The sequence below is a fragment of the Anolis carolinensis genome, chromosome 2, assembly GCF_035594765.1.
Source record: "Anolis carolinensis isolate JA03-04 chromosome 2, rAnoCar3.1.pri, whole genome shotgun sequence".
NCBI lineage: Eukaryota > Metazoa > Chordata > Lepidosauria > Squamata > Dactyloidae > Anolis > Anolis carolinensis.
The window spans coordinates 225,205,458-225,224,434 of record NC_085842.1 but is presented as its reverse complement, the minus strand read 5'-3'; positions in this window follow the sequence as shown (position 1 = coordinate 225,224,434).

Below are 18,977 nucleotides of genomic sequence, written 5' to 3'. Positions count from 1 at the left end.
TTTGACATAAATCACTCAGAAAAAAGGAGATAAACAGAATGACAAGAATTAGCATGGATACAAAGAAAATAAAAAATACACTACTATGGGGCAAACAGTTCTTATTAGTCCAGAGGCCCTTCCACAAAGCCCTATATCCCAGAATATCAAGGCAGAAAATCCTACAATATCTGCTTTGAACTGGGTTATCTGAGTCCACACTCAGATAATGTGGGATTTTCTGCCTTGATATTCTGGGATACAAGACTGTGTGGAAGGGCCCTGTGTCTACTTGATTTATTTTTTGGTGAAAGAACAGAAATATGATGTCCTCCAGATTTTTTAAACGTTGCTTTCCATCAGTTCTGGTTAGTATAGCCTGTGGTAAGGCATGGATATTCCACCTGAAAATTAAGAAGAAACTCCTGATCCAGTGGAATACACTGCTTTGGAGGGTGGCGGATTCTCCTTCTTTGTAGTATTTCAAACAAAAGCTAGATGACCATCTGTGATGGGTGCTTTGATTGGGTATTCCTGTGTGGGAGGGGGTTGAATAGGATGATCCCTGTGGTTTCTTCCAACTCTATGATTCTATGACGGGAGTTGTAGCTTGGGAACATTTGGAGAGAGTGCAATGTCCTCCTCTCTGTACTAAAGTATGATCAAATGTACTTTGTTCACAAAGAAAATATGAAATTAAGATAGGGGTTATCCTTTGTGGGGAGTGATCAAGAAAGTTTGGAGAGCTAAATCTTTTCTGCAATTATGAACATGTACTTTTTGAGCCTCCTTGTGCCTTCCCAGGGCCCTTCTGGGTCATATAACCCAGAAGATCAAGGCAGAAAATTCCACAATATCTGCTTTGAACTGGGTGATCTGAGTCCACACTGCCATATATTCCATTTCAGAGCAGAAAATGTGGGATTTTATTCAGCTGTGTGGAAGGGGCCTCAGAGGTTTCTTCAGGGGCAAGTGTCCTTGTCTCCCCACCTTAGGGTGCATCTACCGCACAAAATAAATGTGGTTTGACAGCACATTAAACTGCTATGGATCATGGAAGTTGTAGTTTTACCAGGTCTTTACTCTTCTCTGCCAGTTAGTGCTGTTTTCTTACCAAACTACAACTACAAAAGGGGAACTGTTTGTTCCTTACAGCGGGGGATTCCAAATCCATTCTAAAATCCATCACAAGCTTTCCCAGGGCCCATCCAGAAAGTACATTTACCCCAGGAGCTCCTGCAGGAAACAGGAGGGTGGCTACAAAGTGCAAAAAAAAAAAACCCTGAGATTTCCAGGTGTGGGAATATCGTGGTTTTTTAGCCGGATATCTGGATAATATATTCGTATGTCTGTATGTCCCTGCAATTGGAAATCATGGGATTTTTTATCTGGGTTTGTTCCTGGGTTTTAGATGCTCGTTCCTGATTGCTTCATTCCTAAAAGAAAGGTGACACTTGAGTAGAAGGCAAAAACATTGTCCTGGGAAAAGGAACTTCGTCCTTATTCGTCCTTCACCTGTTTAATGAAGTTTGTGGCAGAAAAATTAAGTTCTCGTGGTGTAACAAGTACTTTTACATTAAGCAGTACACAATGACACTGGAACAGACACTTTCAAACCAGGAACAGAATGTCATCATTACTATAATTACTCAGACCTTGTTGTATGGCCATCTGTGCAGACAGGTTTCATGGTGTACTTGTGCCAGGGAACAACAGGATGGGTTGCCAGGTTATACATGTGGTTCCTCATTGGGTGTATGCTGACAACATAGGTACAATTTATTAAATGGCCAAAACTTAATACTGACTGTTGGGACATGGATGTGCTGGAGAGGAATGTAAATACTGAGAGCCAAAGTCATGCAGGTGGCTAATAGGAAAAGCCATGTATAACCCAGGAACAGCGCCCTGTTGTTCGATACCACAAGTACACAACCAAATCTGTCTGGACAGATAGCCAGGTAGCCAGGCTGTAAAAATAGTCAATAATGACAATGTTCTGGCTTAAAAGTGTATGTTCCTGTTTGATTGTGTACTGCTGACTTGGGCAGTAGTGGTCCTACCCCATGAGGGGTGGGAGATACTTCATGAAACATCTGGGGGACACAGTTTCTCTGGTCAGGACAAAGAACAGAACTTTTGCAGTGATCTGCATATCCACATCTCACAGTTGTTGTTGTTTTTTAAAAAAAAATCTCAGAGGTTTCCAGCGGAAGTTCCGCAGCGGCCATCTTGGGAGTTTCTAAATCTCGGAACAAAGCAGCAAGTCTGGACAACAGAGGCAAAAATCCCAGGACTAACAGGTCTGTATGTGGACCTCTTCTGAAGTCCTGTTTAAGACCCATGATTTATTGATATCTGGAAGCACCCACATGCATAAGAATAAGCAGGCAGAAAGTTTAACCACATTTAAACTGAGGGAATCTGTTTGCTTAACTCAGAGTAATTTATCGTACAGTGCAAGTATCCATTAAGACACAAAATCGTCTCAAAAAGGGGCTGAAGCACAGAACACTACAGTACACACTATTTCTTTTCATTGTTGGAGTGTTCATCAAAAGCACTTCAGCCAAAGTGATTATAGAACTCCCCTTGGGAAGAGGGTAATAAAGAACAAGTGAGCAAAGCCTATAATCAGGAGTTACCTAGTCTGGTTGTCAGCTCCATACTGTAAGCAAGGTTTGTTCATTTTGAAGAAAAAGTTTATTTTAGCAATTTATGAGTAAAACCAAGTTTAGTGGGGATATAATTGTACTGCCTTTAGTATTTATTCAAAGAAAACTTTGCAGAATTGTTCTTGGGTTTTGCAATTCTCAAAATGAGTGCTATGGGCCCCAAAAGAACGCTGATTCATTAAGTATGATTACCTAAGGCCCCCTTTACAAAGCTGTATAAAATCCAAATTGAACTAAATTATATGGCAGTGTGGACTCAAATAACCCAGTTCAAAGCAGATGTTGTGGATTATCTGCCTTGATATTCTGGGCTATATGGTTGTGTGGAAGAGCCCTCTGTCAAGATGCCTTTCTAATTTATGCGTATTAAATTTGAATTGTTTGCACTATGTTTATTTATACCAGTGGTTCTCAACCTGGGGTCCCCAGATGTTTTGGCTTCCAGAAATCCCAGCCAATTTACCAGTTGTTAGGATTCCTGGGAGTTGAAGGTCAAAAACATCTGGGGCCCTAGGTTGAGAACCACTGATTTAGACCTAGAGGCTTCTGTATGGTCTCCAAAGCAGTGGCAATTGGTCACATTGAGCATAACATCAAAAATGAGTAGGGTTTACATATTTCTTTTACTTGTATAGTATTATATACAGTGATTGCACTATATAAATAAATGATGATCACCATCCTCATCTTGGAAAACATACAAAAATTGTGAACACATGTGATGTAGATCAGGTGAGACATGCACACAAACACACAGACAACATACATACGTCCCCTGTTGCCTTCTTTTGATACATCATCCAGTAGAGGGAAACATATACAGTTCTATGGACATTTGTTGCTCAGAGAAATGCTAGGGTATGAAACACAGTGCCTGTGGACTACAACAGGATAATGGCCTCCTGCTGTAGTAGCTGCATGAAGATTTATATTTGCTATGCAGAAAACCATCATATAGATATCCTGACAATACCAACGTGTCCAAAGCCTATGGTTCTGTAATAACACATTTCTCAAGAAAAGCAGTGGGAGCTCTGACCACCCAATCAGAACTAGACATTGTCTGATGGATGTCTGAGCTGTGCTTTGATACTGTTTGCTCACTGTACCATAGTGAAACGTTGCATTTTTGAAACACTTGTTAAAATCTTGTCTCCTTCTCTGATTTACTACACTGCACACAGTCTTACTTATTTCAGGGAAATAGAACTGATACTGTCTGTTCCAAATGAGAGTAAAAAAAGGAGCACAAAGGAGACAATTTTGCCCATCAGTATATAACAACTCATTTTGATGAGTTGTTAATATGAAAAAAAGAAAGATATTTGCCCAATCCCATGCTTCCTGGGCTGCATTCTGGAATCTACACATTGTTGGACTTCCAAGGATGCTTTGGGATGAGTACACATTTGAAAAGTGTGCGCAGAAAAATATGCACATTTCACAGGCTGCAAAACATTGTTTATATTCACTTGAGTAAATGGGAGAGTGTGTTCAAGCAATGAATACAGTTTAAAACATCAATACACACATGGACTCATTTGAAGAGAGAGAAAATAAGCAAACGATATGGCAGATATCTCCTGTGGAAAACACAACAGATGTGATCTGATGGAAGTGTTGACAAATTAAAGATGGAAGTAAGAAAGAAACTGTCAACAGATGTGGACTTTATAGGTCTGCACATCCCAAGGCAAAGGCTTACATAACACAATATATATACACACACAGCTTTGGACCTATTTGGATAGAGATTTCTCTTGATCATAGCAAAATAATTTCAGCTGCTTTTGTAACAGGAGTTGCCTCAAGCTAGTCACGCTTCTATCCATAGTGGTTTAGAGCCTCAAGTTACTCTCCCCAGGTGAAAAAAAATCTATCTCTGAAAACAGCTGGGGTGCATTTGCATTCAGAATAGTGTGAATAGCAGGTTTCTTTGCCAAATATAGAAACACCGTCTCTCCAGAAAATGATCACATTTGAGATGGCCTCCAGGAATGAAAATGACATACTTGCTTTAATTTCCTTGGGATGCTAATATTTCTTTTCTGAAGATTTTTTTCCTGGGCTGATTCATTTTTTGTGGCAGTGGTGTTAGACACTAAGATTTACTTGGATGGCAAATGCCTAGGAGGCAGGAGGCAGTCATCAAGACAAGGTAATAATGTAGGATGGTTTGATAGACAGACCTTGGTGGTCACCCTTAGTGATACAAATCCAGGTCCATGTGGAGCAAAGCCTTGTGGGGGAAGACCTTTTATTATTACTTATTATTGTTGGCCTGCAATGGAGAAGATGCTAACAATGACTATGTCAAGCACCATGAAACCAGATATGGGGGGCACAACTAGTGGGTTCATAAGCCCATTTCACTCCGCCATCTACTCCCTCTTTGGGTAATGCTGGGACAATGGAGGGGAATGCAGAGCAGATCAAGCTGGGAAAACAAGGGCTTGACTGTCAATAAAAGAGTTAATGAATGCATATACTGTAAGCCTCTATTTCCATGGGCAGCAATCTCTCAGCCTTGGGTGAATTATAAACAGTCTTGGTCTTATCTGGGCTGGCATGGGAAGTCACACATTTTTGCATACACATAAACTAGACCCTATAATTACCTGGCTTGGGAAACTGCCAGGGGAGCTTGTCCAGCCTTATTGTTCCCAGAGGATTATCTCAGCAGGGTCACAGAGAGTTGACTGTCTCTGGGCTACATGTTGATACATTTTACAAGGCAGTTTATACATTTTATATAAGAAATAATACAGTACATAGATGAAAATACAAGTTTTAGAGAAAGTCATGGAAAAAGCTACAATTTATTGAAAAATTAGGGTCGGGGGGGGGGGGGGGTTGAAGCTGATGTTGCTCCACTCCTGATCTCCTGATGCCTCAAATTCATAAAAGTCTAGAAAAGGTTAAAATGGAAAAATCATATATTCATTTGAGGGACTATAAATCTTCTTGGGGGGGTGTTATCATGGCTCGGCAACATCAAGTCTTACTAAATTTGGCTTGTTTAGATGCCTTGGACACATTCCTCGCATGCTATCATAACATGTGGATGCAGGAACTGTTTGAGAAATAAGAACAAACATTTATTCTTTTCTAAATCAAATAAGCTGCAAATGAGGGGAAGTGAGTGCCAAAAATACCATAGCATATGCCTCTTCTGCACCCCCAGTTACATGAGCACAAATCTGGATCCATCCCAATAAAATATATTTGGGTTTACAAATCATGTCATGGTGCCATTATAAGTGTTTGAAAGTAGAAAACAACAGTAGAAGATAAAGAACAATAAGTCTGCAACATAAACAAAGACAAGATAATGGACATGTGAATTAAAAGACAATGCGTCAGAAGCATTCAATATATTATGGCTGCATCCTATACCTGCTTCCCTGGAAGATTATTCTCATTAAATATTATGAAACTTTCATTTTGTGCAGATATGTATAGGATTATATTGCAAATCTCAGAAGACAGATTAAACTCAGAAGACTAAACTTTTCAAGAAGAAGGGAAAATAATGTGAAGAAGTGCAGCATATTTCCTAGGTTTTATGTATGATTGTGCTTTGTTTTTAACCTTTAGCGAGATGCAATAATACATAAATCTTAACAGTTGTAAAGGTTACAAACTCTCAAACTACCTTAATGGTTTGTCACATTGTAAATGATCTTCAGACTGCTGGAAACATCCAATTAGACAACAAATCAGGTAACTGTATTTTTGTATTTGTGAAGAGCATTTTAAGCACACAAAACCTTTTTTTTCTAATAAGCACAACATTATATTTTCTATGTATCTTTCCATATCATTAGTTGGGCATAGGCTGCTAAAAGCTGAGAAGTTGTACTTTCCCATGAGTGACATGATTCAAATGTTGAAATATATGCCTCCTATTTGCCACCTGAATGACTTGCTTTCCCCTCCCCATACCTGAGATGGGGAGGACTCTTTGCTCCCTTTCAGAGAAGGGAGAGTAAGAATATAGTCCTGGCTGGAACTTTGTTGGAGTGGGGTCAGCATGGTAACATGACCCTGCTTTTCTCTCCATTCTTGTTCCAGAGCTGGGAGAAGACAGACATGCCTTCTCCTGCCCGGTAAGTAGGGCAGGGTGTGTGTGTGTGTGCTTGGCCTGGTTGCCTGCCCGCCTCTCCCCCTGCCCAGGGAAAAGCTGGGGCTCAGTGCCAAAGTTTGACCATGGCCTCGGACCCTGGGTCAAGAGATGAGGGGCTGTGGGGTTGTGCTCAAAGGCCCCCTCCTTCCTGGGCACCACTGGCGACATGAAGTTGCCCTCCCCCTGTTCCTGTTCCCTGTGCTCTGGAGCCACTGCATGTTCGGAGCTGGCATAATGCTGTGCCATTTTCTGGCCCCGGCAGCAGCAGCGTTAGCTGAGGAATGTGAATGGGATGGGCTCTGCTTCAGCTTACCTAACATCAAGTTCAACCCCCCCCCCCTTTAGCTGGTTGCAGTTCATAAAGAAAGTTTAAATAGGTAATACCTTTTTAAAAGTTGCCTATATTTATTCCAACACACTTGTCTAGTTTCATTATTTCATTGATGGGTGGGCAAATGGAGTGGGATATCAGGTCAATAAAGCAGTAAGGAGGAAGAGCAGATACTGCTGTTACACAATGATAAGTTAATGGAAAGGGTCGCTGGTAGGAATGGCGGCAAAGGCAACTGCTGCAACCACTATCACCAACAGTGTGCAGGGAGCTGCAAAACTGAAAAAGATGAATGGGAATTGAGTGTCAGGAGTTGAGAGGCCAATGAATGATGGAAGACAGCAGATAGGTTGACAAAGACAACAAGGAGGAGCAGCACAACATGAGTAAGAGGGAAGTTGCACAGATTGGGAATGGACGTAGCACCATGGTGAGGAGAGTTGTGCTATGAAGGGAGTCCTTAGCCAACAGTAATTGGTTGCTAGAACAGATACTTTAGCAAGGAAGAGCTAATCAACATGTTTTGTTGTGATAAGAAAGGAATGGAGAAAGAACATTAAAATCAAATATTTTCTACTTAAAATTATTTAGCTTGTAACTCTATATTGTTATATAACTTGATATTGTTGTATGTTTGAATGGCATTGAATTATTGCCTACTGTTAGCCACTATGAGTCCCTCTATGAGCGAGAGAGAGTGGGATATAAAACAAAGTAAATAAATAAACAAACCCAGAAAAAAACCTGGCCTAGGACAAAACCCACTGGTCAATTCTCTTCAGAATGAAAAGGAGTCACTGATAAGCACTTATATGCATGGAAAAAATCCACCCTAGACAGACTTATGTACAAGATGGAAGGTTGAACTTTAATGGAAATGTTGGTGTGGTGCTAAGTATTAGCTTATTTATGCAAAAAGTAGTTAAGAGGACAAAACAATAGACAGGTTTTACATTTAAGCATAGTCGGCATTCATATAACAGAGATAAATCTTTCACTAATATATCATTTGGTACATAACAGTACAATATCATCAATAGACTGGCATGAGAAGAATGTTTTCTCTTACATGTGTAACTGTAATGAAAAATTAAATTTTAATATATGTGATATGTCAAGAAGCCTTTGCTATATTAATTAGATTTATTTGTAGTTCAAGTCTTTTTTAACTGTGGGGTCATGTAGCACTGCTTCTCCAAATACTCTGATCGGTATACCCTATGGCTTAGAGACTTTACCATGACTTCATTCAGGTAACACAATAGTCAAGAAGCAGGTGCAGTGAAAAATCCATGCGAAGTACTATTATTCAGAGGCATAATATGTTACAGCCTCTGGATGCTCTGACACCCTGTAATAAGCTACTCTGCACAGTATTCTCTAGACCAGTTGTTCTCAACCTGTGGGTCCCAAGGTGTTTTGGCCTACATACAACTCCCAGAAATCCCAGCCAGTTTACCATCTGTTAGGATTTCTGGAAGTTGAAGACCTAAACATCTGGGGACCCACAGGTTGAGAACCACTGTTCTAGACACTGATACATACCAATTGAGCCATCAACAGTAAATATATATATGCTATTAAAACTCTACAAGCTATCTAGATATTGGCAATAGAAATGATATATCAGTGGAATTTCAGGAGAATGAGCCAGGGTGCTGATAAATTAGTATGGAAATCCTCATGAAAATAGATACCTGGAGCAGCAGTCATCATTAAACTGCACATCTATTAAGTGCAATGCTATTAATTAGCAATGAAAATATTTCATTAAACATCGGCATATGGCCTCACTGTATTGTCCTTTGTGTGCAGAACATTTGGAGAACAAGCATGAAAGCAGTGTGTGAGTAATTGTTTATTAATTAAGTTGGGATGTCTCCCAAATGTTCCTACAAATACAAAAGTTCTCATGGCCTCATTTGCACAGATGGTGAGAATACTCCAGGGACCTTCCATTAACTGAAACTCCTCTGAGAATGCATATCTGATTTATTCTGGTTAGGCAGACATTAAGACATGGTGGCTTGCCTGCGACCTTTAATTTCACATCATGTTGAGCAAATACTTGGAACTCAGGTGTGTCTCAAAACCTTGTTCATCTCACATTGTTTTGACTACAGATAAATATAGCAAGCTTAGCTGTTTTCTTGGTTAACAACTGCTGTTTTCGTCCATGCATTTAAAACATATGCCTAGCGTATTTGTCTTGTCTTCATTGTTTCTAAACTTATGCTGAGTGTATCATTATAATATGATAGTATTTGTGTAAAAATGGTGGCTGCGATAGCTGCTGTTGAGGGCATAAATAAATACCACTTTTATCATGGCATTTATTTACCAATAGATGAATCTTTCTTTAGAATAAGAGACTGCACACAAAGAAAAGGAGCGAAGGGATCGAGGTTTGTTTACTTAGTCATCTAATATGTAGATCCAAGTCTTAGTGACTCCAGAAGAATCAATGTGAAAGAATCGATTCCAGTAATCAACATTGAAAGGGCTACTGTACACATGAGTTGTTAAACTGAGTAGCGTGCTGTTAAAAGATGCAGAGTTTATGTTCGCATGAATCCCATATATTTCCATCATGAAAAGTTCTTCCCCTTCAAACATCATTTTGTCAGGTCAGATGTACATACAGACTTATTTTTATATTTCTTGTTGACAATTTGATTAATATAACATGATCTGGGCATGGCTTCTGCATCTGGAAGGTATTTCAAAACCATCTTCTATTTACACAATATGGTGGCAAGTTTATTAAATGGCTCTGACTTCAGGGAACATGTCTAGTCATTCCATCTCAACAAAGAAACCTTCTGAAGGTGAAGACCAACCTTCTGGTGGCAAAAATGTTGCTGCCAATAATAATAATAATAATCATCATCATCATCATCATCTTGTTTCGTAATGAAACCAATTTTCTCCCTGTACGTAATTACCTTGAAGGAATTGATACCTCTTTCTGTACTGAGGACCAGTCTATACTGCCATATAATGCAGTTTGAGCTGCATTATAATGGTCAGTGTAGACCAGAGCAGATTGAATTGCATTGAACTGGATTATACAGTACACTGACATATAATCCAGTTCAATGCATTTAATTATGTGGCAGTATAAATGGGGCCTAAGCTGATATGAAAATCCATATACACATTTGAATACATTTCTCTTTATACATGAGGTTTTGTTTGCATTTTTCTCAAATTTAGTAGTTTTGTGTGCAGTTTTGCATTGTATGAAATGGTATCTTGTTAGTTAGATTGAACTCAATGTGTTGACACATAGGGAAATTGATTTGATTCAATGTCACTAGTCTAATCAGGAGTAACAATGTGTTTTCATACCCTCCACACACCCATGTACATTTTGATATATTTCTCTGTAATAAATACATTTTGTCTTTGTTTTCCAAAGAATTACATCATAGCTTTTGAGAGGAGTTAATACTAAAGGAGGACTTTATTCTGATTTTCCTATTTAACCAGGAGTTGCAACTTTGGGAAATTAGTATGGAAACTTCTTTCTCATTTCTGTCAGCTATAAAAAGAACAAATGATGATGATGATGATGATGATGATGATGATGATGATGATGATGATAACAAACCTGCAAAAGTATTGGAAAATGAGCATGCAAAGATACTGTGGGACTTCCGAATCCAGACTGACAAAGTTCTGGAACACAACACACCAGACATCACAGTTGTGGAAAAGAAAAAGGTTTGGATCATTGATGTTGCCATCCCAGGTGACAGTCGCATTGACGAAAAACAACAGGAAAAACTCAGCCGCTATCAGGACCTCAAGATTGAACTTCAAAGACTCTGGCAGAAACCAGTGCAGGTGGTGCCGGTGGTGATCAGCGCATTGGGTGCCGTGCCAAAAGATCTCAGCCGGCATTTGGAAACAATAGACATTGACAAAATCACGATCTGCCAACTGCAAAAGGCCACCCTACTGGGATCTGCACGCATCATCCGAAAATACATCACACAGTCCTAGACATTTGGGAAGTGTTCGACTTGTGATTTTGTGATACGAAATCCAGCATATCTATCTTGTTTGCTGTGTCATAATAAAATAAAGTTGCTGTTGTTGTTAATTATTATTATTATTTTTATATCCCGCTCCCATCTACCCAAGGGGACCTGGGGCGGCTCACATGGGGACAAGCCCAGCATCATCATACATTAAAACACAATCATAATTTATAATTTAAAACAATATAAAACAATAAAAACAACTTAACACAGCATAAAACAGCATAAACATATCTGGTCCTTCAAACCTAGAGCATAGTACAAATGTATAAGGGTGAGCTTGTGCAGACTCTACGTGAGACTCAAGGATAATAATATAGGGTGATCAGGGAAGATTATAAGATTAAAATCAACAAGAGTGAGGGACATTGATAAAGTGAAATAATTGTGACAAGTTAATATCTAACTGGAACTATTCATTCGAAGGCGCATCGATACACAGTATTAGAACAGCATGACAAATCTATGAGCACAACACAGAGGAAGAATCTATGCCAAGCTAGCTACAAAGGTGTGTAGTCCTCTTAAGATTCCTTGCAATGAAATTACTTACTTGTCATTACTTGTCTTCTCACAGTTATATGTGTTTTTATCTTCATAAGCTATATGTTATTTTGGTTAAGATTTAGTACTATTCATTTTATTATGGAAAAATAATATAAAGAAAATGAAATAAAATCAGATATTACAAACATAAATACAACATCAGAAAAATCTCATGCATAGATTTTAAATTTCCATATAAAGGATTATGCCAGACAGAGGACACATGCAGCCAACAGATCACATGAAACTCCAATTGTTGTCTTTTGTCTTTTGTTTTCCTTTAAGGTGCCTGTCCCTCAAATTATAAAACTGTTTACATTTTATTTTTATTAAATAATTCTCAGAGAATCTTGATAGACATAATTGGCTGTGGCATAGTACATTTGCCCCCTTTCCCGTTTTAGACCCAAAAATGCATTTTTTCCAAAATAGGAGATGGAATATAAAATGGTGACACTGGTCTAAATCTGGTGAGAAGGCTCACAAAAGAACATGGGGCATACACACAATATACAACCAGTGATTTTTTTCTTCTACCAACACCCTCAATTCTGTCACACTGCAGGGTATGATTCCCTCTTTGCACATTTCCTTGCAACTACCGTGTTTCCCCCAAAATAAGACAGTGTCTTATATTAATTTTTGCTCCCAAAGATGTGCTAGGTCTTATTTTCAGGGGATGTCTTATTTTTCCATGAAGAAGAATTCACATTTATTGTTGAACAAAAAAAAGAACATTTATTATATACTGTACAGTAGTTGTCATCACAAACCAACATAACCAGACAAACTGTGAATGCTATCAAGAATTTCCTGTTACTACCATTATTTCCATGTACAACTGGTATGTACATTTACCAATTCTGCATGCTCTGGTGTTCTGTTTGGCATGCTTCAAAACAAAAACTTTGCTAGGTCTTACTTTTGGGGGAGGTCTTATATTTAGCAATTCAGCAAAACCTCAACTAGGTCTTATTTTCCGGGGATGTCTTATTTTCGGGGAAACAGGGTAGCCTTGGAAGGTGCAAAAATGCTTCTTTAGTCAGGAGTGTCAAATGCAATGAAATTTATTTCTATTCATATGGAGGTCCATTGGGTATGGTAAATTCTCCATTGGGTAAAGGTAAGCTCTGACTGTCACATTTATGCTCACAATATGCCTATCTTTCCTAGGTACTGCTTACACAAAAACTAGATGAAGGCCACTTAGGTCATTTTGGAAATGTTAGCTTCCAGAATTCACTCACTGAAATCTTTTACATGAAGTCCAAAAAGTGGAAGGAGATGGCTTTGGGTCTGAAAAACTTTTTTCTCTTCATAATCCTTAGCTGAAAGAAACACTGCAAATATTACTTACTACATAAAACAAATACACAAACAAGAAACTACTAAGATTCTTCAGATAGTGAATGGTGAGCCTTTTTGTTATTTCCTAAATTGTGCAGTGTCCGTTATCCCTCAAGAGAGTCTGTGACCTTTCCATTTATTAACTTGAGCCTCTCCATTTACTGTATTCAGTCTTCTCATGGAGTTTTGGAGAAAAGCTTATCAGACATCAAAGGCTATGTACTGCTGAACAAATCCCAGGCTCTTGCCAGGCCACAAAAGAAGACTCAAACCTATTGTTATGCTAACTCCTGGAGCTGGAATCAAAATGCTATTAAATGTTTGCTAGGGCATAGACAGAGGCAACATTTTTCAGCAGTAGAGACCATTCAGAAGAACATTTACAGTTTGCAGTCCAAAAATATCACTCCTCATTGCATTCTAGTCCCAAAAAGGCTCATTTTGCACATTTGTAACCATGGCTAGTTGTTTCCTGTCTCTGATGTATTATCCAGAATAGCAGCCAGATATCTTATTAGCAGTACTGTGATTTTTTAAAAAAATATACATTTACATTTTATTTTGATATATTATATTAATATATAAATAAAAATAGCAATGATCTAACAAGAGATGAAGTGTAATAGCTTAGAATAAATGCTTTGTCTCGTATATATATTTTTAGAATATATTTTGGAGCCCAGCATGTTTCATATCTTTATGTATGATTAAGCAGGATGAGTTTTCTAACAACAAGCCTCAACTAGCAGAAGGCTAAGATTTATTTATTTACAGTAGAGTCTCACTTATCCAACACTCGCTTATCCAACGTTCTGGATTATCCAACGCATTTTTGTAGTCAATGCTTTCAATATATCGTGATATTTTGGTGCTAAATTCATAAATACAGTAATTACTACATAGCATTACTGTGGATTGAACTACTTTTTCTGCCAAATGTGTTGTCTAACATGATGTTTTGGTGCTTAATTTGTAAAATTATAACTTAATTTGCTGTTTAATAGGCTTATCCTTAATCCCTCCTTATTATCCAACATATTCGCTTATCCAACGTTTTGCCGGCCCGTTTATGTTGGATAAGTGAGACTCTACTGTATTTGAAACATTTATATTCCACCCTTCTCACCCCAAAGGGGACTCAGGGTGGAGCACAACATATATACAGCAAACATTCAATGCAGGAACATAAAATAAACCACAAATATACATAAACACTAAAATCAGTTATCGTCACATTACAACCTGTTGTTGCTGCTATGTGCCTTCAAGTTTATTCTGGCTAAACTATAGTATTATTCTAGGGTATTATTGCTTATTTTTGGCAGAGTTCTGCCATTTCCCTCCTTTTTTCCTCAAAAAAGTTCTGTCATTGTCCTCCTTTACATGTATGTGCTAAATCCAGGGTCATTACCCAGATGGCACAAGACTGCATTGGCCCTGCCTAGCTGTTACCTCCCCCTTGTTGCAATTGCAGAGATCTTTCACAGAGATCTGTCCAAGTGCCTGGACACCACAGTCAACTCTGTCGATATCACAACAGGGTTCCTGTGAAACCAGCTAGAAGGAATTGGTTGATCTCCCTTGTTTCTTGCTAGTAACATGGAGCACCATTCTGACATCACAGATACAACAAGGAAAAGCCAAGTGTTTGGATATTGCTCCATGGCAGTTAGGAGTGGTGATTGTGACCATTCTTTTTTTCTGTATTGTCCAGTGCAGGTGATAGATTGGTGTCCATTTGGACAGTGATCAGGCTAAATTGGACTCAATCTAGCTGTCCAAACTTCCCTGGAGCCCTAGAATAATTCAGAGTGTCAGGCAAGTATCTCCTGACTATGCCAAAATTGAGGGAAAATAAGTTTAAAGCAAAAACAAAAACAAAACTAAGATACACTTTGGACACTTCCAGTGGTCTATTCATAATGAAGGAGCCCCCGGTGGAGTAGTGGGTTAACGCCTCGTGACTTGAAGGTTGGGTTGCTGATCTGAAATCTGCCAGGTTTGAATCCCACCTGGGAGAGCGTGGATGAGCTCCCTCTATCAGCTCCAGCTCCATGCGGGGACATGAGAGAAGCCTCCCACAAAGATGGTAAAAACATCAAAACATCCGGGCGTCCCCTGGGCAACGTCCTTGCAGACGGCCAATTATCTCACACCAGAAGCAACTTCCAGTTTCTCAAGTTGCTCCTGACATGGAAAAAAAATCATAATGAAAATGAGTTTTGTGATCAGGGGAGACGAGCACTCTTTTCCTGCCTCCATCCTTGCCTCTGCTCAAGCTCTGTTGTTATTCCACAACTAGTGTCTAGATCAAGGGAAGTCATAGTCCCACTCTATTCTTCTTTGGTAGGACCTCATCTGGAATACTATGTCCTGTTCTGGGCAAAACAATTTAAGAAGGATATTGACAAGATGGAAAGTATCCAGAGAAGGGTGACCAAGATGGTCAAAGGTTGGGAAGCTAAGCCCTATGAGGGGAAGATTGGGGAACTGGGTATGTTTAGCTTGGTAAAAAGAAGGTTAAGAAGGAATATGATAGCCATGGTTAAATATTTGAAGGGATGTCATATTGAGGAGGGGGAAAGCTCATTTTCAGCTGCTCTAGAAAGAAGAGGTGCATTTAAACTGAAGAAATAATGACATTTGACATCATTCTAACTGGTGCTTCATCAAACTACAGTGTTCATGATTCCACGCCATTGAGCCATGGCAGTTAAAGTGATGTCAAACTGCATTAATTTTATAGTTCTCCAAACTCTGGTTGGATCTGCCCTGCTCTATATCCCAGCATCCGATCCCAGATTCTCTGCTTTAAACTGAATTATATGAGGCCCTTTCTACACAGCAATATCATCCAGATTATCAAATCAGATAATCCACATTATTTACTTTGAACTGGATTATATGTGTCTACGCTGCCATATAATCCAGTTAAAGCAAATAATATGGATTTTACATGGAAGGGGCTCAAGTCAACACTGCCAGATAATCTGGAATAAGAAGATAATCTGGAATCAGATATTGGAATATAGGGCAGTGTAGATCCAGGCTCACTCTCCAGTCACAGTCCATTGCTCTGCCCCTACATCATGCGGGTGACATGAATAAATATAACATATGTCTACATATGTTCTTTCAGTGACCTTATGGAAAGAGACATCCAGTACCTCTTTCCTAAAGTCCAACCTGAGCATGCAACAACTGTGGGGGTATCTCCTATTTTCAGCCTCATCTCCCCATCCAGTAATTATTTATTGGGGTGCATCTGGAATCATTACTGTTGCACCAATGTAGGAAGGAGTATTCAAATATCACTGAGTAGAATCTGCTTCAGAGAAGCAAGAGAAGACACCAAATCTATAAGGTAGTTTCTTCTCAAAACCTGGGCAGTTGGGGGCAGATAGAACCAATGAAGATCTTCAGCAAGACATATTCTCGCCTTAGGCATTTTAATGGTATTTGCTACTCTGCCTCAGGCCTCAAAATATCTTTGGCTCACCTTGTATTTTGACCATAGGCCAATGTGAGATTTATCTTGGAATATGGGTCCTTGCTTGAACTGGGTTTAATCCCATTCTGTATCCCTGGGCTATGCAAGTGAGTAACAGGTCCAAATGCTACTTTATCAAAAATGACTGTTCTTTCGGGGGGTTTTTTAAAAGAAAATCTGCCCTACATTTTTGGAATACTTGAATGACTTCTACCTGATCACATTTTTCTCCACATGAATATATTATTTTATATCTTTTAAAATTCAGCAGGCAAGGTTTCTTTCCCCTTGTATTTTCTTATTACGATATGCCACAATACCCAAGTTAGCTGGACACATTTTGTTCCTTGTGATTTTTCTTAAAAATTAAAGGTCAATAAAATAAAAATAGGAGCTGAAATAAAAAAAAACCTTGAATGTTTCCTCCTGGGAAATCATATGAGAAGCACTCTTCTGAAGTGAATTTTAATGACTAGGTTATTATAACACTCAAAAGCTGTTTATATGGGGCCCTTAACTATTCTGAAAGTGACAAAAGAAAGCCGTGCGACTTTGTATCAGGCATCCTGTGGAATGAAAGGGGAAAAATTGAAATGAGCAAATGAAAAACTTTAGTAAAGGTGTCAGTCTTCACTTTCATTTTAAAAACCAAAACTGTAAATTTTATATCTCTTTGTCTTATACACTCACCCAGAAGTAAGTGCCTATAAAGCTTGTTTCTAAGTAAGTGGGTGAAACAATCTGCTTTCTTAGTGTTCTCAAGATCACTGTCTGCCTTTCTCTCTCTCAAAGATTTGTATTTGTCTGGAATACCAGTATGCAAAGAAGTATTGTAGTACCTTAGGGCCTAACTGAAAAAATGAAGTTGGTAGCAAAAGTTTTTGGAGACTAAGGCTGGATCTACACTGCCCTAAATCCCAGGATCTGATATCAGATTATCTGCTTTGAATTGAATTATATGAGTCTAAATTATAATCGAGTCCACTGAGCTGCTGAACCTGCTGACTGAAAGATCGCTGAATCGAATCCGGGGAGTAGGGTGAGCTCCCTCTTTTAGCCCCAACTTCTGCCAATTTAGCAGTCTGAAAACATGCAAATGTAAGTAGATTAATAGGTACAGCTTTGGTGGGAAGGTAATGGTGCTCCATGCAGCCATGCTGGCCACATAACCTTGGACAACACTGGCTCTTTGGCTTAGACATGGAGGTGAGCATCAACCCCCAGAATCAGACACAACTAGACTTAATGTCAGGGGAAAACCTTTACCTTTAGTTTACTACATTATAGTCAGCAATAAACAGATAATCTGACATCAGATCTTGGGATATAGGGCCCAAGAGTGCATCTTTACTGTAGGATTATTACAGTTTGACACCTCTTTAGCTTCCATGGCTTAATGCTATGGAATACTGGGATTTGTAATTTGGTGAGACACCAGCACTTTTTGGCAAAGAAGTATAAAGACCTTATAAAATGAGAACTCCCATGGTCCCATAGCAGTGAATCATGGCAGTGAAAGTGATGCCAAATTGAATTAATTTTACAGTGTAGATGCACCCCACATCTGTTTCCTCAGATGCATGGAACCTCATTCCATGCATTCAAGGAAGTAGACTCCCTAAAGTCTACACTAACCAGTTAGTTTAGATTAGGGTTGAACTAGCTCTATGGCAATCAAGTGTTGCATTTTGCTGATTCAGAGCAATGTGGGGCAAGGCTACCTTAATGTGGTCTTGCCCTGTGATAAGCAAAGTCAGGAGTCAGTCTGGATTCTGGCACAGCTGACTTTGGGTCTGGCTGAACAGTTGGGTCAGAAGACAACCAGTCACAGCTGTTCCTGCTTGATGCAGGAAACAGCATTTTCTATGCAGAAAATATTTTTCCTGCTATTTTCTGTATAGCTATGTGCTGCGGTAGTGTTGCAAGACAGACCCCTTAAAGTGCCAGACCAGTCTTTAATAAAAGTAGAGTTTATTAGTTCACAACAAAAAGAGCCCAAAAACAAACTCAAAAAGGCTCAAAACACTTAATCTTCAGTGTGAAGCACAGTATTTTCCACTGTTAAAACAAAACCCCACACCCTAGAACCCCATAATTCAGATTTAACTGGAGTATAATCCGGATCAAACTCCAAACTGTGCAAAACAACAGAAAAAGCACTCCAATTCACAGCAGGACACCAGCAGGCAGGAAGAGACGAACAGCGGGGGGCTGAAGGTGTCTGGCGAAGTCAGTCAAACACCATATCGTCGTCATTAAATCCAGTCCAGGTCAAAGCAGAAGACGGCAGCAAACACGAGAATCCAGTCCAGGTCATACACAGAGCCAAGGCGTAGAATGCAGCACGGCAGCTAATGCACAAGATCAACACAAAGCAGTCCAGAGAAAACCCTCACAGTTCCAACCCCCGTAGCCAAGAATAATCTGCCTTGTATCA